At 37.5% G+C, this 11,957-nt stretch overlaps 1 protein-coding gene and 1 non-coding gene across 6 annotated transcripts in view; both read left to right on the forward strand.

Annotated features, from left to right (window-relative positions):
* The window catches only part of SLC35A3 (solute carrier family 35 member A3), a 69,321-nt gene that overhangs the window by 9,461 nt on the left and 47,903 nt on the right, over positions 1-11,957 (forward strand). The window lies entirely within an intron of this gene.
* Positions 387-493, forward strand: LOC116539808. The gene has a single exon (XR_004264201.1). It is a non-coding gene; the product is annotated as a U6 spliceosomal RNA (small nuclear RNA).

Raw genomic sequence — 11,957 nt, forward strand, 5'->3', positions numbered from 1 at the left:
CCCGGGTTCAGGCAATTCTCCTGCCTCAGCCTCCTGAGTAGCTGGGATTACAGGCACGCGCCACCATGCCCAGCTAATTTTTTGTATTTTTAGTAGAGACGGGGTTTCACCATGTTGACCAGGATGGTCTCGATCTCTTGACCTCGTGATCCACCCGCCTCGGCCTCCCAAAGTACTGGGATTACAGGCTTGAGCCACCGCGCCCGGCCTCCAGCATATATTTAAAAAAAAAATTTATCGAGTACATACTATGTGCAAGAAATTGTTCTACATACTATTTGGTAAACCAGCTTTCCTAATAATTAATTTTTAAAAATATAGCAACTTAATTTCATCCAGTCTTTCCCTGAAACATATTTAATGCTTTCTGCTTGAATAGGCATAGAGTGCTTGCTTTGGCAGCACATATACTAAAATTGGAACATTATGGAGAATATTAGCATGGCCCTTGCTCAAGGATGCTACACAAATTCATGAAGCATTCCATTAGGGAAGAAAAAATAGGCATAGAATTGGGAACAATTACATTTTTAAAATACAGACTTAGATCCTCATGTTAATTTCTTATGGCTGCTCTAACAAATTATCACAAATTTTGTGGCTTAAAACAACAGCAATTTATTCTTTCATAGTTCTGGAGGCCAGAAATCCAAAATTAATATAACTGAGTTGAAATTAAATTGTCAGCAGGGCCTCACTCCATCTGGTTCCTCTGGGAGAGTATCCATTCTTTTCCTCTTCCAGCTTCTGGTGGCTGCCAATATTCCTTTGCTTGTGCCTGCATCACTCTAATATTCAAGGACAGCATCATCAAATCTCTCTGCTTCATCTTTATGTTGCATTCTTCTCTTGTGTAATCTGTATTCTCCTTTTCTTTTCAAGCCTGTAATCCCAGCACTGTGGGAGGCCGAGGCGGGTGGATCACGAGGTCAAGAGATCGAGACCATCCTGGTCAACATGGTGAAACCCCGTCTCTACTAAAAATACAAAACATTAGCTGGGCATGGTGGCGCGTGCCTGTAATCCCAGCGACTCAGGAGGCTGAGGCAGGAGAATTGCCTGAACCCGGGAGGCGGAGGTTGCGGTGAGCTGAGATCGCGCCATTGCACTCCAGCCTGGGTAACAAGAGCGAAACTCCGTCTCAAAAAAATATATATATATATATATTTTTCCAGTCCAGGCACAGTGGCTCGCACCTGTAATCCCAGGACTTTGAGAGGCCAAGGTGGGCAGAACACCTGAGGTCAGGAGTTCGAGACCAACCTGGCCAACACGGTGAACGCCCATCTCTGCTAAGAATACAAAAATTGGCCAGGCATGATCAGTAATCTGTTTCTGTCATGAAGAAGCAGATTGTCTTGTTCATCAGTATATGCCCAATGCTCATTACACTGCCTGACTAGAGTGTGTCTTAAATATCTGATGGCTGATTGCCATCTGGAGAATTGTGTGGTAACTCTATTTTTTTTTTTTTACTTCTATCCCCAATCTTCTTAGTTTTTAATCTTTACTAATAATTAGTGCCTGTGGCCCCTACCTGGCTTTACACAAGTCTTTGTTCTTTGTAGAATATCCTTAACTGTTGTAAGTGGTGGGAAGTGACCATAACAGAATGAAGTAGAGCAGAATTGCATAAGAGTGTGGGGAAATGGGAGAGTGGGAAGCAGTAAGTTCATTTTTACCTGGTACCACACATTGGAAAGAGATCTTAGAGACATTAAGTCATTTTGTTTTCCAAATCTGTGCATTTCTTTAAAGAGTACAATATTGCTGAATGATTTTAATCTAAATATTAGAATGCAAATAGGTTTTATATTTGTATAGGTGAAAAAATATTCGAATACTCTTGATTTTATTTGAATCTAGGAATGGAAATTCTGCAGCCTGTGAAAGAACAAGTTAAAAATAGATACTACTGTAGGTGATATTTTCTTAGTAAATAGATACTTGATACCTTGAGGAAGAAAGAAAAGGAGAAACAATGAAAAGTTGTTTAACTTAGAATGTGATAGGAGCCTGTAGGTTATAAAGAGTTGGTTAAATGCTATTGAGCAAGAGTTTGCTTTTCTTACGCATTTAAGAGGGAACTAATTTAGGTGAGGCTATTGTTTCTATCATAAAATGGAGTTTATTATATCTGTAGTGTAGATTACTTTCTACTTATTTATTTCACTTATATAAAAAAAGTTTTTGGATTTTCCACGAGATTATTATGGATTTCAAGTGCAAGATATTGTTGCTCTTTTTCTTGAGTACTGTATCTACTTCTGAAGTAGTTAGTAAAGAATATATACAAATACCAGTGTCAAAAGTAAAGTCAGTTTTGATGAATTTTATTTGTCATTATTTAGCCTGTAGTAATAGGTTATAATTTTAAAGTTTTGGCATCATGGAAGATAATGGACAAAAAATTTCAGCTGAGCTCAGCATTTCTGTATGTATTTATTTTTTGCTGTTGGTTTACTTGGAAAAACCTTAAAATGTTTGTTTTTTACCCTGATAGTTGTCTCTGACCAGTGTATAATGTGACATATTTGCAAAGCACTTTGTAACTTGTCTGTTTTCTTACATACTGTTATGTGATTAACCTCTAGTAGACTGATATTGTTACTAAGGTAGTATAGTGTTTAGAATATGTAAATATAGCTTACTCTAAAAATCATAACTTAGGAATTTAGCCTTTGTTTTTATAACAGAAGGAAAATTGACTTGCAGAATATCTAAGATACTAGGTAGTCTAAAAATCTATATGAATTTTATTTTATTTTATTATTTATTTATTTTTGAGACAGAGTCTTGCTCTGTTGCCCAGGTTGGAGTGTAGTGGCAAGATCTCGATTCATTGCAATCTCCGCCTCCCATGTTCAAGAGATTCTCGTGGACTCAACCTCTCGAGTAGCTGGGATCACAGGTGTGTGCCACCATGCCTGGCTAATTTTTGTATTTTTAGTAGAGAAAAGGTTTCACTATGTTGGCCAGGCTTGTCTCAAACTCCTGGTCTCAAGTGATCCGCCCACCTTAGCCATCCAAAGTTCTGGGTTTACAGGCATGAGGCACTGCACCCAGCCTGTATATGAATTTTAGTACAGGTTTAACACATTGACTAAACATTTTGTTTTTTAGGACTTTTAGTGGCTGGAGACGTATCAGCAAAATACAGATATTGTCTTAGAATGATAATCATTATATATAGACTAAATGAGTATACAGACTATACATTGGTGAGCCACTAGAAATAAGTCTGTAGTAATACTGATTTTAGGGTTTTGTTTTGTTTGTTTTTTTTGAGACAGAGTCTCGCTGTGTTGCCCAGGCTGGAGTGCAGTGACACTCACTGCAACTTCTGCCTCCTGGTTCAATTGATTCTCATGCCTCAGCCTCCTGTGTAGCTGAGATTGCAGGCACGCACCACCACGCTCAGCTAATTTTTTGAATTTTTAGTAGAGGCAGGTTTTTGCCATGTTGCCCAGGCTGGTCTTGAACTCCCGAGCTCAGGCAATCCACCCGCCTCGGCCTCCTGAAGTGTTGTGATTACAGGTGTGAGCCACTGCACCTGGCTCGTATTCTGTCTTTGAAAAGGTGAGTATAAATTATTAGTATGTGGTGTTTTGAATATTTTAGAACTTGGTGTAGCTTTGTAATGCAATTAATTAAGATATAAATAATTTCTCAGTATCTCATTAATTTGGGTGGGTGGTATGTGTGGATTAATGAAACATATAGATTATATAATACATATTTTAAAAATATTTACACTGTAGAGTAACTCATAATTGGCTGATAAAACTTTGTAAAGCAAGGATCTTTGGGAGCTGCTTTAATAAAAATGAAGGTAACTAGCATATCACATATATTTAAATTATAGATTTTAGTGTATAAATTCTAACCAAGCCATCATCCAAACTCATCAAATCCAAATGAATGGAGCTTAGATGGATGAAATTTTGTTGTATATTTTCCCCCAATAGGCGAGAAGAGATTTAAAAATAATAAAACTCAACTTTATAAATATCAAACATCCAAAAATTCAGAGAAGATTTAGTGATTAGAAAGCAAGTGCAAGATCTATTATGGTTACAAATGAAATACTGAAATATTTTTTGTGCACAGGACTGTAAAGGATTTATAGAAGTATTGTCAACGTGTTTGCTGTATCAAATCAGTATGATTGTAATGTAACACTCATACACAAAGATTACAATTATGTATCAACAATAATTATACAATAGTTGCTTACTATATGTTATAGTTTACTATATAGATATACTCAAAGTTTATAACTTACAAATTCATGTGGAACTTTTAGGAGAAAAAGTTGAACTTAGATTAATAGAATTGTGTGTGTGTTTCAGAACCGGAGGGGAGTGGGATGAAAGTAGTTGGATAATGGCTACAAAAATGCAGTTGGGGGCCGGGTACAGTGGCTCATGCCTGCAATCCCAGCACTTTGGGAGGCTGAAGCAACTGGATCACAAGGTCAGAAGTTTGAGACCAGCCTGTCCAACATGGTGAAACCCCATCTCTACTGAAGATAGAAAAAATTAGCTGGGTGAGATGGCGCGCTCCTATAATCCCAGCTACCTGGGAGCCTAAGGCAGGAGAATCACTTGAACTCGTGAGGTGGAGGTTGTAGGGAGCCGAGATTGCACCACTGCACTCCAGCCTGGGCGACAGAGCAAGACTCCGTCTCATAGAAAAAGAAAAGTGCAGTTGGGTAGAAGGAATAAGTTTTAGTGTTTGATAATACAATAGGGAAATTTATTATTATTATATTTTTTCTGAGATGGAATCTTACTGTGTCACCCAGGCTGGAGTGCAATGGTACAATCTCAGCTCACTGCAACCTGCACTTCCTGGGTTCAAGCAGTTCTCCTGCCTCAGTCTCCCGTTTGGGATTACAGGTGCCCGCCACCACACCCAGATAATTTTTGTATTTTTAGTAGAGACAGGGTTTCACCATGTTGGCCAGGCTGGTCTTGAACTCCTGACCTCGTGATCTGCCCCTTGGCCTTCCAAAGTGCTGGGATCACAGGCATGAGCCACTGCGTCCAGCCTTATTATTATTTTTTTTATTTTATGTTTCATTAATTATTTTACATTTCAAAGTAGCTAGAAGAAATGTAATGTTCTCAACTTTATGTTTGTGGTGATGGATATCCCAATTAACCCTGATTTAGTCATTACACATCATATACATGTATGAAAATATCACATGTACTCCCAAAAGAAGTACACCTATGATATATCAAAAATTACAAAAACAAGAAGAAATAGAGGGGACCTGAGAAATCATATAAAATATTAAATTCTAAAAAATAGCATAAAAATACTTTAGGCTTGTATAATATTTAGAAGCCATATAATTGACTCCCCTGGGGGGAGAAGGAAGGAATAGGACTTAGAGTTGTAGATTAAAGGGGCCTCTGTGTCCTCACAGCTTAGCTCCCACTTAAGAGTGAAAACATACGATGTTTGGTTTTGAAAAATTCTAGAGTTACTTCACCTAGAATAATGGTCTCCAATTCCATCTGGGTTGCTGTGAATGTCATTATTTCATTTCTTTTTATGGCTGAGTAATATTCCATGGTATGTATACCACAGTTTCTTCATTGATTAATAGACATTTGGACTGGGCCCATGTTTTTGTAATTGCAAATTGTGCTGCTATAAACATGCATGTGCAAGTATCTTTTTTTGTATAATGACTTCTTTTCCTCTGTGTAGATACCCAGTAGTGGGATTGCTGGATCAAATGGTAGTTGTACTTTTGGTTCTTTAAGACATCTCCACATTGTTTTCCATAGTGGTTATAGCAGTTTACATTCCAACCGGCAGTGTAAAAGTGTTCCCTTTTTAACACATCCACACCAACATCTATTTTTATTTTTAGTTTTAGTTTTACTTTTTTATTTTGGCCATTCTTCCAGGAGTAAGGTGGTATCACATGGTGGTTTTCAATTTACATTTACCTGATAATTAGTGATGTTGGGCATTTTTTCATGTTTATTGGCTATTTGTATATCTTCTTTTGAGAATTGTCTGTTCATGTTCTTAGCCCAATTTTTGTTGGGATTTTTTTTTTCTTGCTGATTTGTTTGAGTTCCTTGTAGACTCGATATTAGTCGTTTGTTGGATGTATAGATTGCAGATATTTCCTTCCATTCTGTGGGTTGTCTGTTTACTCTGCTGATTGTTTCTTTTTTTGTGAAGAAACTTTTTAGTTTAATTAAGTCCCACGTATTTTATCTTTGCTTTTGTTGCATTTGCTTTTGGGTTCTTGATCATGAAGTCTTTTCCTAAGACAGTGTCTAGTAGGGTTTTTCTGACGTTATGTTCTAGAATTTTTATGGTTTCAGGTCTTAGATTTAAGTCCTTGATCCACCTTGAGTTGATTTTTGTATAAGGTGAGAGACAAAGATCCCATTTCATTCTTCTACATGTGGCTTGCCAATTATCTTAGCACCATTTGTTGAATAAGGTGTCCTTTCCCCACTTTCTATGTTTTTGTTTGCTTTGTCAAAGATCAGTTGACTGTAAGTATTTGGCTTTATTTCTGGGTTCTCCATTCTGTTCCATTGACCTATGTGCCATTTTTATTACAATACCATGCTATTTTAGTGACTATGGCTTTATAGTATAGTTTTAAGTCAGGTAATGTGATGCCTCCAGATTTGTTCTTTATGCTTAATCTAGCTTTGGCTAAGCAGGCTCTTTTTTGGTTCCATATGAATTTTAGGATTTTTTTTTCTAGTTCTGTTTTCACAGATGCTGGTATTTTGATGGGAATTGCATTGAATTTGTAGATTGTTTTTGGCAGTATGGTCATTTTCACAATATTGATCCTACTCATCGATGAGCGTGGGATGTATTTCCATTTATTTGTGTCATCTATTATTTCTTTCAGCAGTGTTTTATAGTTTTCTTTGTAGCGGTCTTTCATGCCCTGAGTTAGCCATATTCCTATTTTATTGTTTTGCAGCTATTGTAAAAGGGGTTGAGTTCTTGATTTGATTCTCAGCTTGGTCACTGTTGATGTATAGCAGAGCTACTGATTTGTGTACATTAGTTTTGAATCCTGAAACTTTGTTGAATTCATTTGTCAGTTCTAGGAGCTTTTTGGTTGAGTCTTTAGGGTTTTCTAGGTATACAATTGTATCATCAGCAAACAGCCACAGTTTGACTTTCTCGTTATCAATTTGGATGCCCGATTATTTTCATTTTAAGTTTATTCTACTCTTAGGCAGAATAGTAAGTTAAATTTTAATTCTATATAGGTAATCTGGTACAAATGATCATTTGTTTGCATATATTCTACTTTTATTTTTTTTGAGACGGGGTCTCACTCTGTTGCTCAGGGTGGAGTGCAGTGGTGCCACCATGGTTCACTGCAGCCTCAACCTCCTGGGCTCAAGTGATCCTCCAACCTCAGCCTCCTGAGTAGTTGGAACTATAGGCATGCACCACCATGCCCAGATAATTTTTGTATTTTTTTTTTAGGAGAGACATGGTTTTGCCATGTTGCTTAGGCTGCTTTCGAACTCCTGGGCTCAAGCGATCCGCCTGCCCCCAGGCCTGGCCAGATTCTACTTTTCAACTTTTATAAACATATAATAAATGAAGAGCATTCATAAAAACTATATTGTTGTGGTGAATGTTTATACTGATGTTTGGAAACAGAAATGCAAAATTTTCAAAGTAGATCCCAGCTTAGAAGCTGATCTTTGAATTTTGTTTTATTTTATTTTTTGATTTTTTGAAACAGGGTCTCTCTTTGTCACTCAGGCTGGCGTGCAGTGGTGAGCTATCTTGGCTCACTGCAGCTTTCGCTTCCCACTTTGTCCAGACTGGCCTCTAACTCCTGGAGTGAAGCAATTTGCACACGTGGGCCTCCCAAAGTGCTGGACTTAAAAGCCTGAGCCACCGCACCTTGCGTAAATTTTCACTTGAAAAGAAGTTAGAACATTACTGTTATAATAAGGACATTGTGGTCTTGTTTGCACAAAATAAACAAAAGACTTCCTTGAACAGATATGAAATCATTGTTTGACATTTTCTAGGAGAATTACATGCTCTGCCAAATGTAAGTTGCTGGAAACTTACTTGCCGTCTATGTAGAGATGAAGGCATCAGGATGTCCTGGAATTTTACAATAGTATGTAATGGGAGCCAGGGGGCCTGATATAAGCTATATAGACTAGTGTGTCCAGTTACTAGCAGTGACCTCGAACAAATCATCTACCTCCCTATTCACTATTTTCTTCATTTTTAAAGTGAAGAGATTATATTAGATGATTTCTAAAACATCTACCTTTAAAATGCTATAATTTTATTTCACATTGGACTCTGCTATTAGAGATTTACCAAATTGAGATAGATGATTAAGAAAAACATATATTCTTTCCTTTAAGCTTGATCCTCTATTTGTAACAACAGATATATTATTCAATTTTTGTCTCTGAAAGTCAATTGCTTAAAATCATTTTTTCCAATAATTATAATCTATGTATATTTAATGGTAGATATACATATTTTACCATTAAGAATTTTATCCTTGGCCGGGCGCGGTGGCTCACGCCTGTAATCCCAGTACTTTGGGAGGCCGAGGCGGGTGGATCACGAGGTCAAGAGATCGAGACCATCCTGGTCAACATGGTGAAACCCCGTCTCTACTAAAAATACAAAAAATCAGCTGGGCATGGTGGCGCATGCCTGTAATCCCAGTTACTCAGGAGGCTGAGGCAGGAGAATTGCCTGAACCCGGTACGCGGAGGTTGCGGTGAGCCGAGATTGCGCCATTGCACTCCAGCCTGGGTAAGAAGAGTGAAACTCCGTCTCAAAAAAAAAAAAAATTTATCCTTATATATTCATGGTGCTCATTGTTCGTGTTTGGAGCATATTTAGGATTTGCTGAATTTAGTAAGCTAGACTTTATGCCTTTAAGAATAGATCTCTCTGTAACTATGGTACTTAGCCTAATGTAGGCATGAAATAATTACTGTCGAATCCATTTGAATATATTATATATATTACAATAATTAGGAGTTAAGGATTACATATATATAACCATGCATAAACCATGATAGCTTGGTTGTAGCAAACTGGTAGCTTGATAGCTTGGGTTATGAGAGCTCTAAAGAGACACACTATAAACAGATTCACATTTGAAGAAATTTAGGTAGGAGTTAGATTCATGGAAAAGATGGAGAGGGGGTGAAGAATAGACCAGCAGAATATCTTTAGAATTAATCCAAAGAAATCAGAGCTAGAACTAAAGTTGTGAAGAAAGCGTGGTGAGGAATGCTATTATTTGGTATGACCTCAATCTTTAATTCTTTTTATCAACTTTATTGAGTTGTAATTTACATACAATAAAATGTACCAATTGAATATAATAAACCATTGTACCCTGAAATTGTAGATTTAAAAAAAATGTAGACTTAAAAAAAATCTACAATTCAGTGAGTTCTGATAAATAAATTCAATCATATAACCACCACACAGAGTATTTCTACCACTACCAAAAATTCTTTGCTGTCCCTTTGCAGTGAACCCTCAACCCCAGCCCTTGTCTATAGGTAACCATAAGTTTGCATCTGTCACTATAGTTTAACTTTGCTTCTTCTAGAATTTTATATAAATGGAAAGATATAGTATACAGTATACTATTTTGTTTAAAGTTTTTTGCTCGGTATGTTTTTGACTTTTTCGGGGGGTGCTTTAGTGTGGCAGTATTTTATTCCTTTATAGCTCAGTATTATTCCATTGTATGGATATACCACATAGGTTCATTTATTCAAATATTTATGGTCATTTGGATTATTTCATTTCTGGTGTTACAAATAAAGCTCCTGTAAATATTCATGTCCAAATATTGTTGTGAACATATATTTTCGAATTTCTTGGGTATACCTAAGAGTGGAATTACCAGGTCATATGAAAAGATTGTTACTGTTTTCTTCCTTCTCTTCCTTCCCTTTCTTCTGTCTCTCCCCTTCCCTACTCTCCTTTCTTCCCTTCCTTTTCTCCCTTCCCTTTCTTCCTTCCCTTGGTCTCCTCTCCCCTCCCCTTCCCTTCTGTCTCCTATCCTCTTTTTGTTTTTATTTGAGAGGGTCTTTCTCTTTTGCTGAGGTTAGAATACAGCAGCTCAATCATAGCTCACTATATCCTCAAACCTCCTGGGCTCAAGCCATCCTCCTGCCTCAGCCTCCTGAGTAGCTGGGACTACATGCCTGTAGCATCAAACCCAGCTAATTTTTGAATTTTTTGTAGAGATGGGGTCTCAATATGTTTCTGGGCTGGTCTCAAACTCCTGGCCTCAAGTGATCCTCCAGCCTCAGCCTCCCAAAGTGCTGTTTTCTTTTAATAAGGAATTAATGAGCTTTTTCAAAGTGGTTGTACCATTTTACAGTTTTCACTAGCAGTGTTGAGGACTGTTTGCTTTAGTCCTTTTCAACACTTGCTTGTATCAGTTTTTAAAACTTAGATAGTCTAATAGGTGCATTGTGGTCTTAATTTGTATTTCTCTAATGACTGTGATGTTGAACACCTTTTCATATGTCTATTAGCTACTCATTTGTCTTTATTGAAAAAATATCTTTCTTTTTTGAGATAGAGTTTCACTCTTGTTGCCCAGGCTGGAGTACATTGGCACAGTCTTGGCTCACGGCAACCTCCGTCTCCTGGTTCAAGCAATTCTCCTCCCCCAGCCCCCTGAGTAGCTGGGATTGCAGACACCCACCAGCTCGCCTAGCTAATTTTTGTATTTTTAGTAGAGTTGAGGTTTCATCATGTTGGTCTGGCTTGTCTTGAACTCCTGACCTCAGGTGATCCACCCCCATTATCCTCCCAAAGTGCTGGGATTACAGGTGTGAGCCACTGCACCTGACCCATTTTTAAATTTTAATGTTTCTAATTTATCCACTTTTTCATTTATGGTTTGTGCTTTTTGTATCCTAAGAACTCTTGGCCTATCTCTACATGATTACAGTTTTTTTTCCCTGTGTTTTCTTATTGAATATTTATAGTTTCAGCTTTTGTAATGGCTATATGATCCATTTCTAGTTAATATTTGGTGTGAGTAAGTTAGGGGTAGAGGATTATTTTTAAAAAATACATATATCTCATTATTCCAGTTCAGAACTATTTGTTGAAAAGACTATCCTTTTTTTTTGTACCTTTGTCAAATATTGTTTGATTATTTATGTATGGTGTAATAGACTGAATATTTGTGCTCTTCTCCTCTCTTGGTCCCCTGCCTCCCCAGATTGACATGTTGAAATCCTAACTCTCAATGTGATGGTATTAGGAAGTAGGGCCTTTGGGAGGTAATTAGGTCGTGAAAGTGGAGCCCTCATGAATGAGATTAGTGCCTTTATAAAAAGGGACCCCAGAGAACTCTCTCTATATTCTCTGCCATGTGAGAATACAATGAGAAGACAGACATCTGTGAACTTAGAAGAGGGACCTCAGTAGAACCCAACCATGCTGACACTCTGATACTTGGACTTCCAGCCTCCAGAGCTGTGAGGAATAAACTGCTATGTTTATAAGCCACTCAGTCTGTGATACTTCGTTATAGCAGCCTGAGCTGACAAGACATATGGATATAAATCTGGACTATATTCTGTTCTATTGATCTATGTTTCCGTCCTCATGCCAATACCAGTTTTGATTAGTATAGTTTTATAGTAAGTCTGGAAATTTGGTAGCTTAACTTTTTCAATTTTGTTTTTCTTTTTCAAAATTGTTTTGGTAGTCTAGGTCCTTTGTATTTCTTTTTTTTTTTTTTTTTTGAGACAGAGTTTTGCTCTTGTTACCCAGGCTGGAGTGCAATGGCGCGATCTCGGCTCACGACAACCTCCGCCTCCTGGGTTCAAGCAATTCTCCTGCCTCAGCCTCCTGAGTAGCTGGGATTACAGGCACGCGCCACCATGCCCAGCTAATTTTTTTTTTTTTTT

This window comes from Sapajus apella, unplaced genomic scaffold (assembly GCF_009761245.1).
Source record: "Sapajus apella isolate SASKATOON/1434 unplaced genomic scaffold, GSC_monkey_1.0 scaffold133, whole genome shotgun sequence".
Taxonomy (NCBI): Eukaryota; Metazoa; Chordata; class Mammalia; order Primates; family Cebidae; genus Sapajus; species Sapajus apella.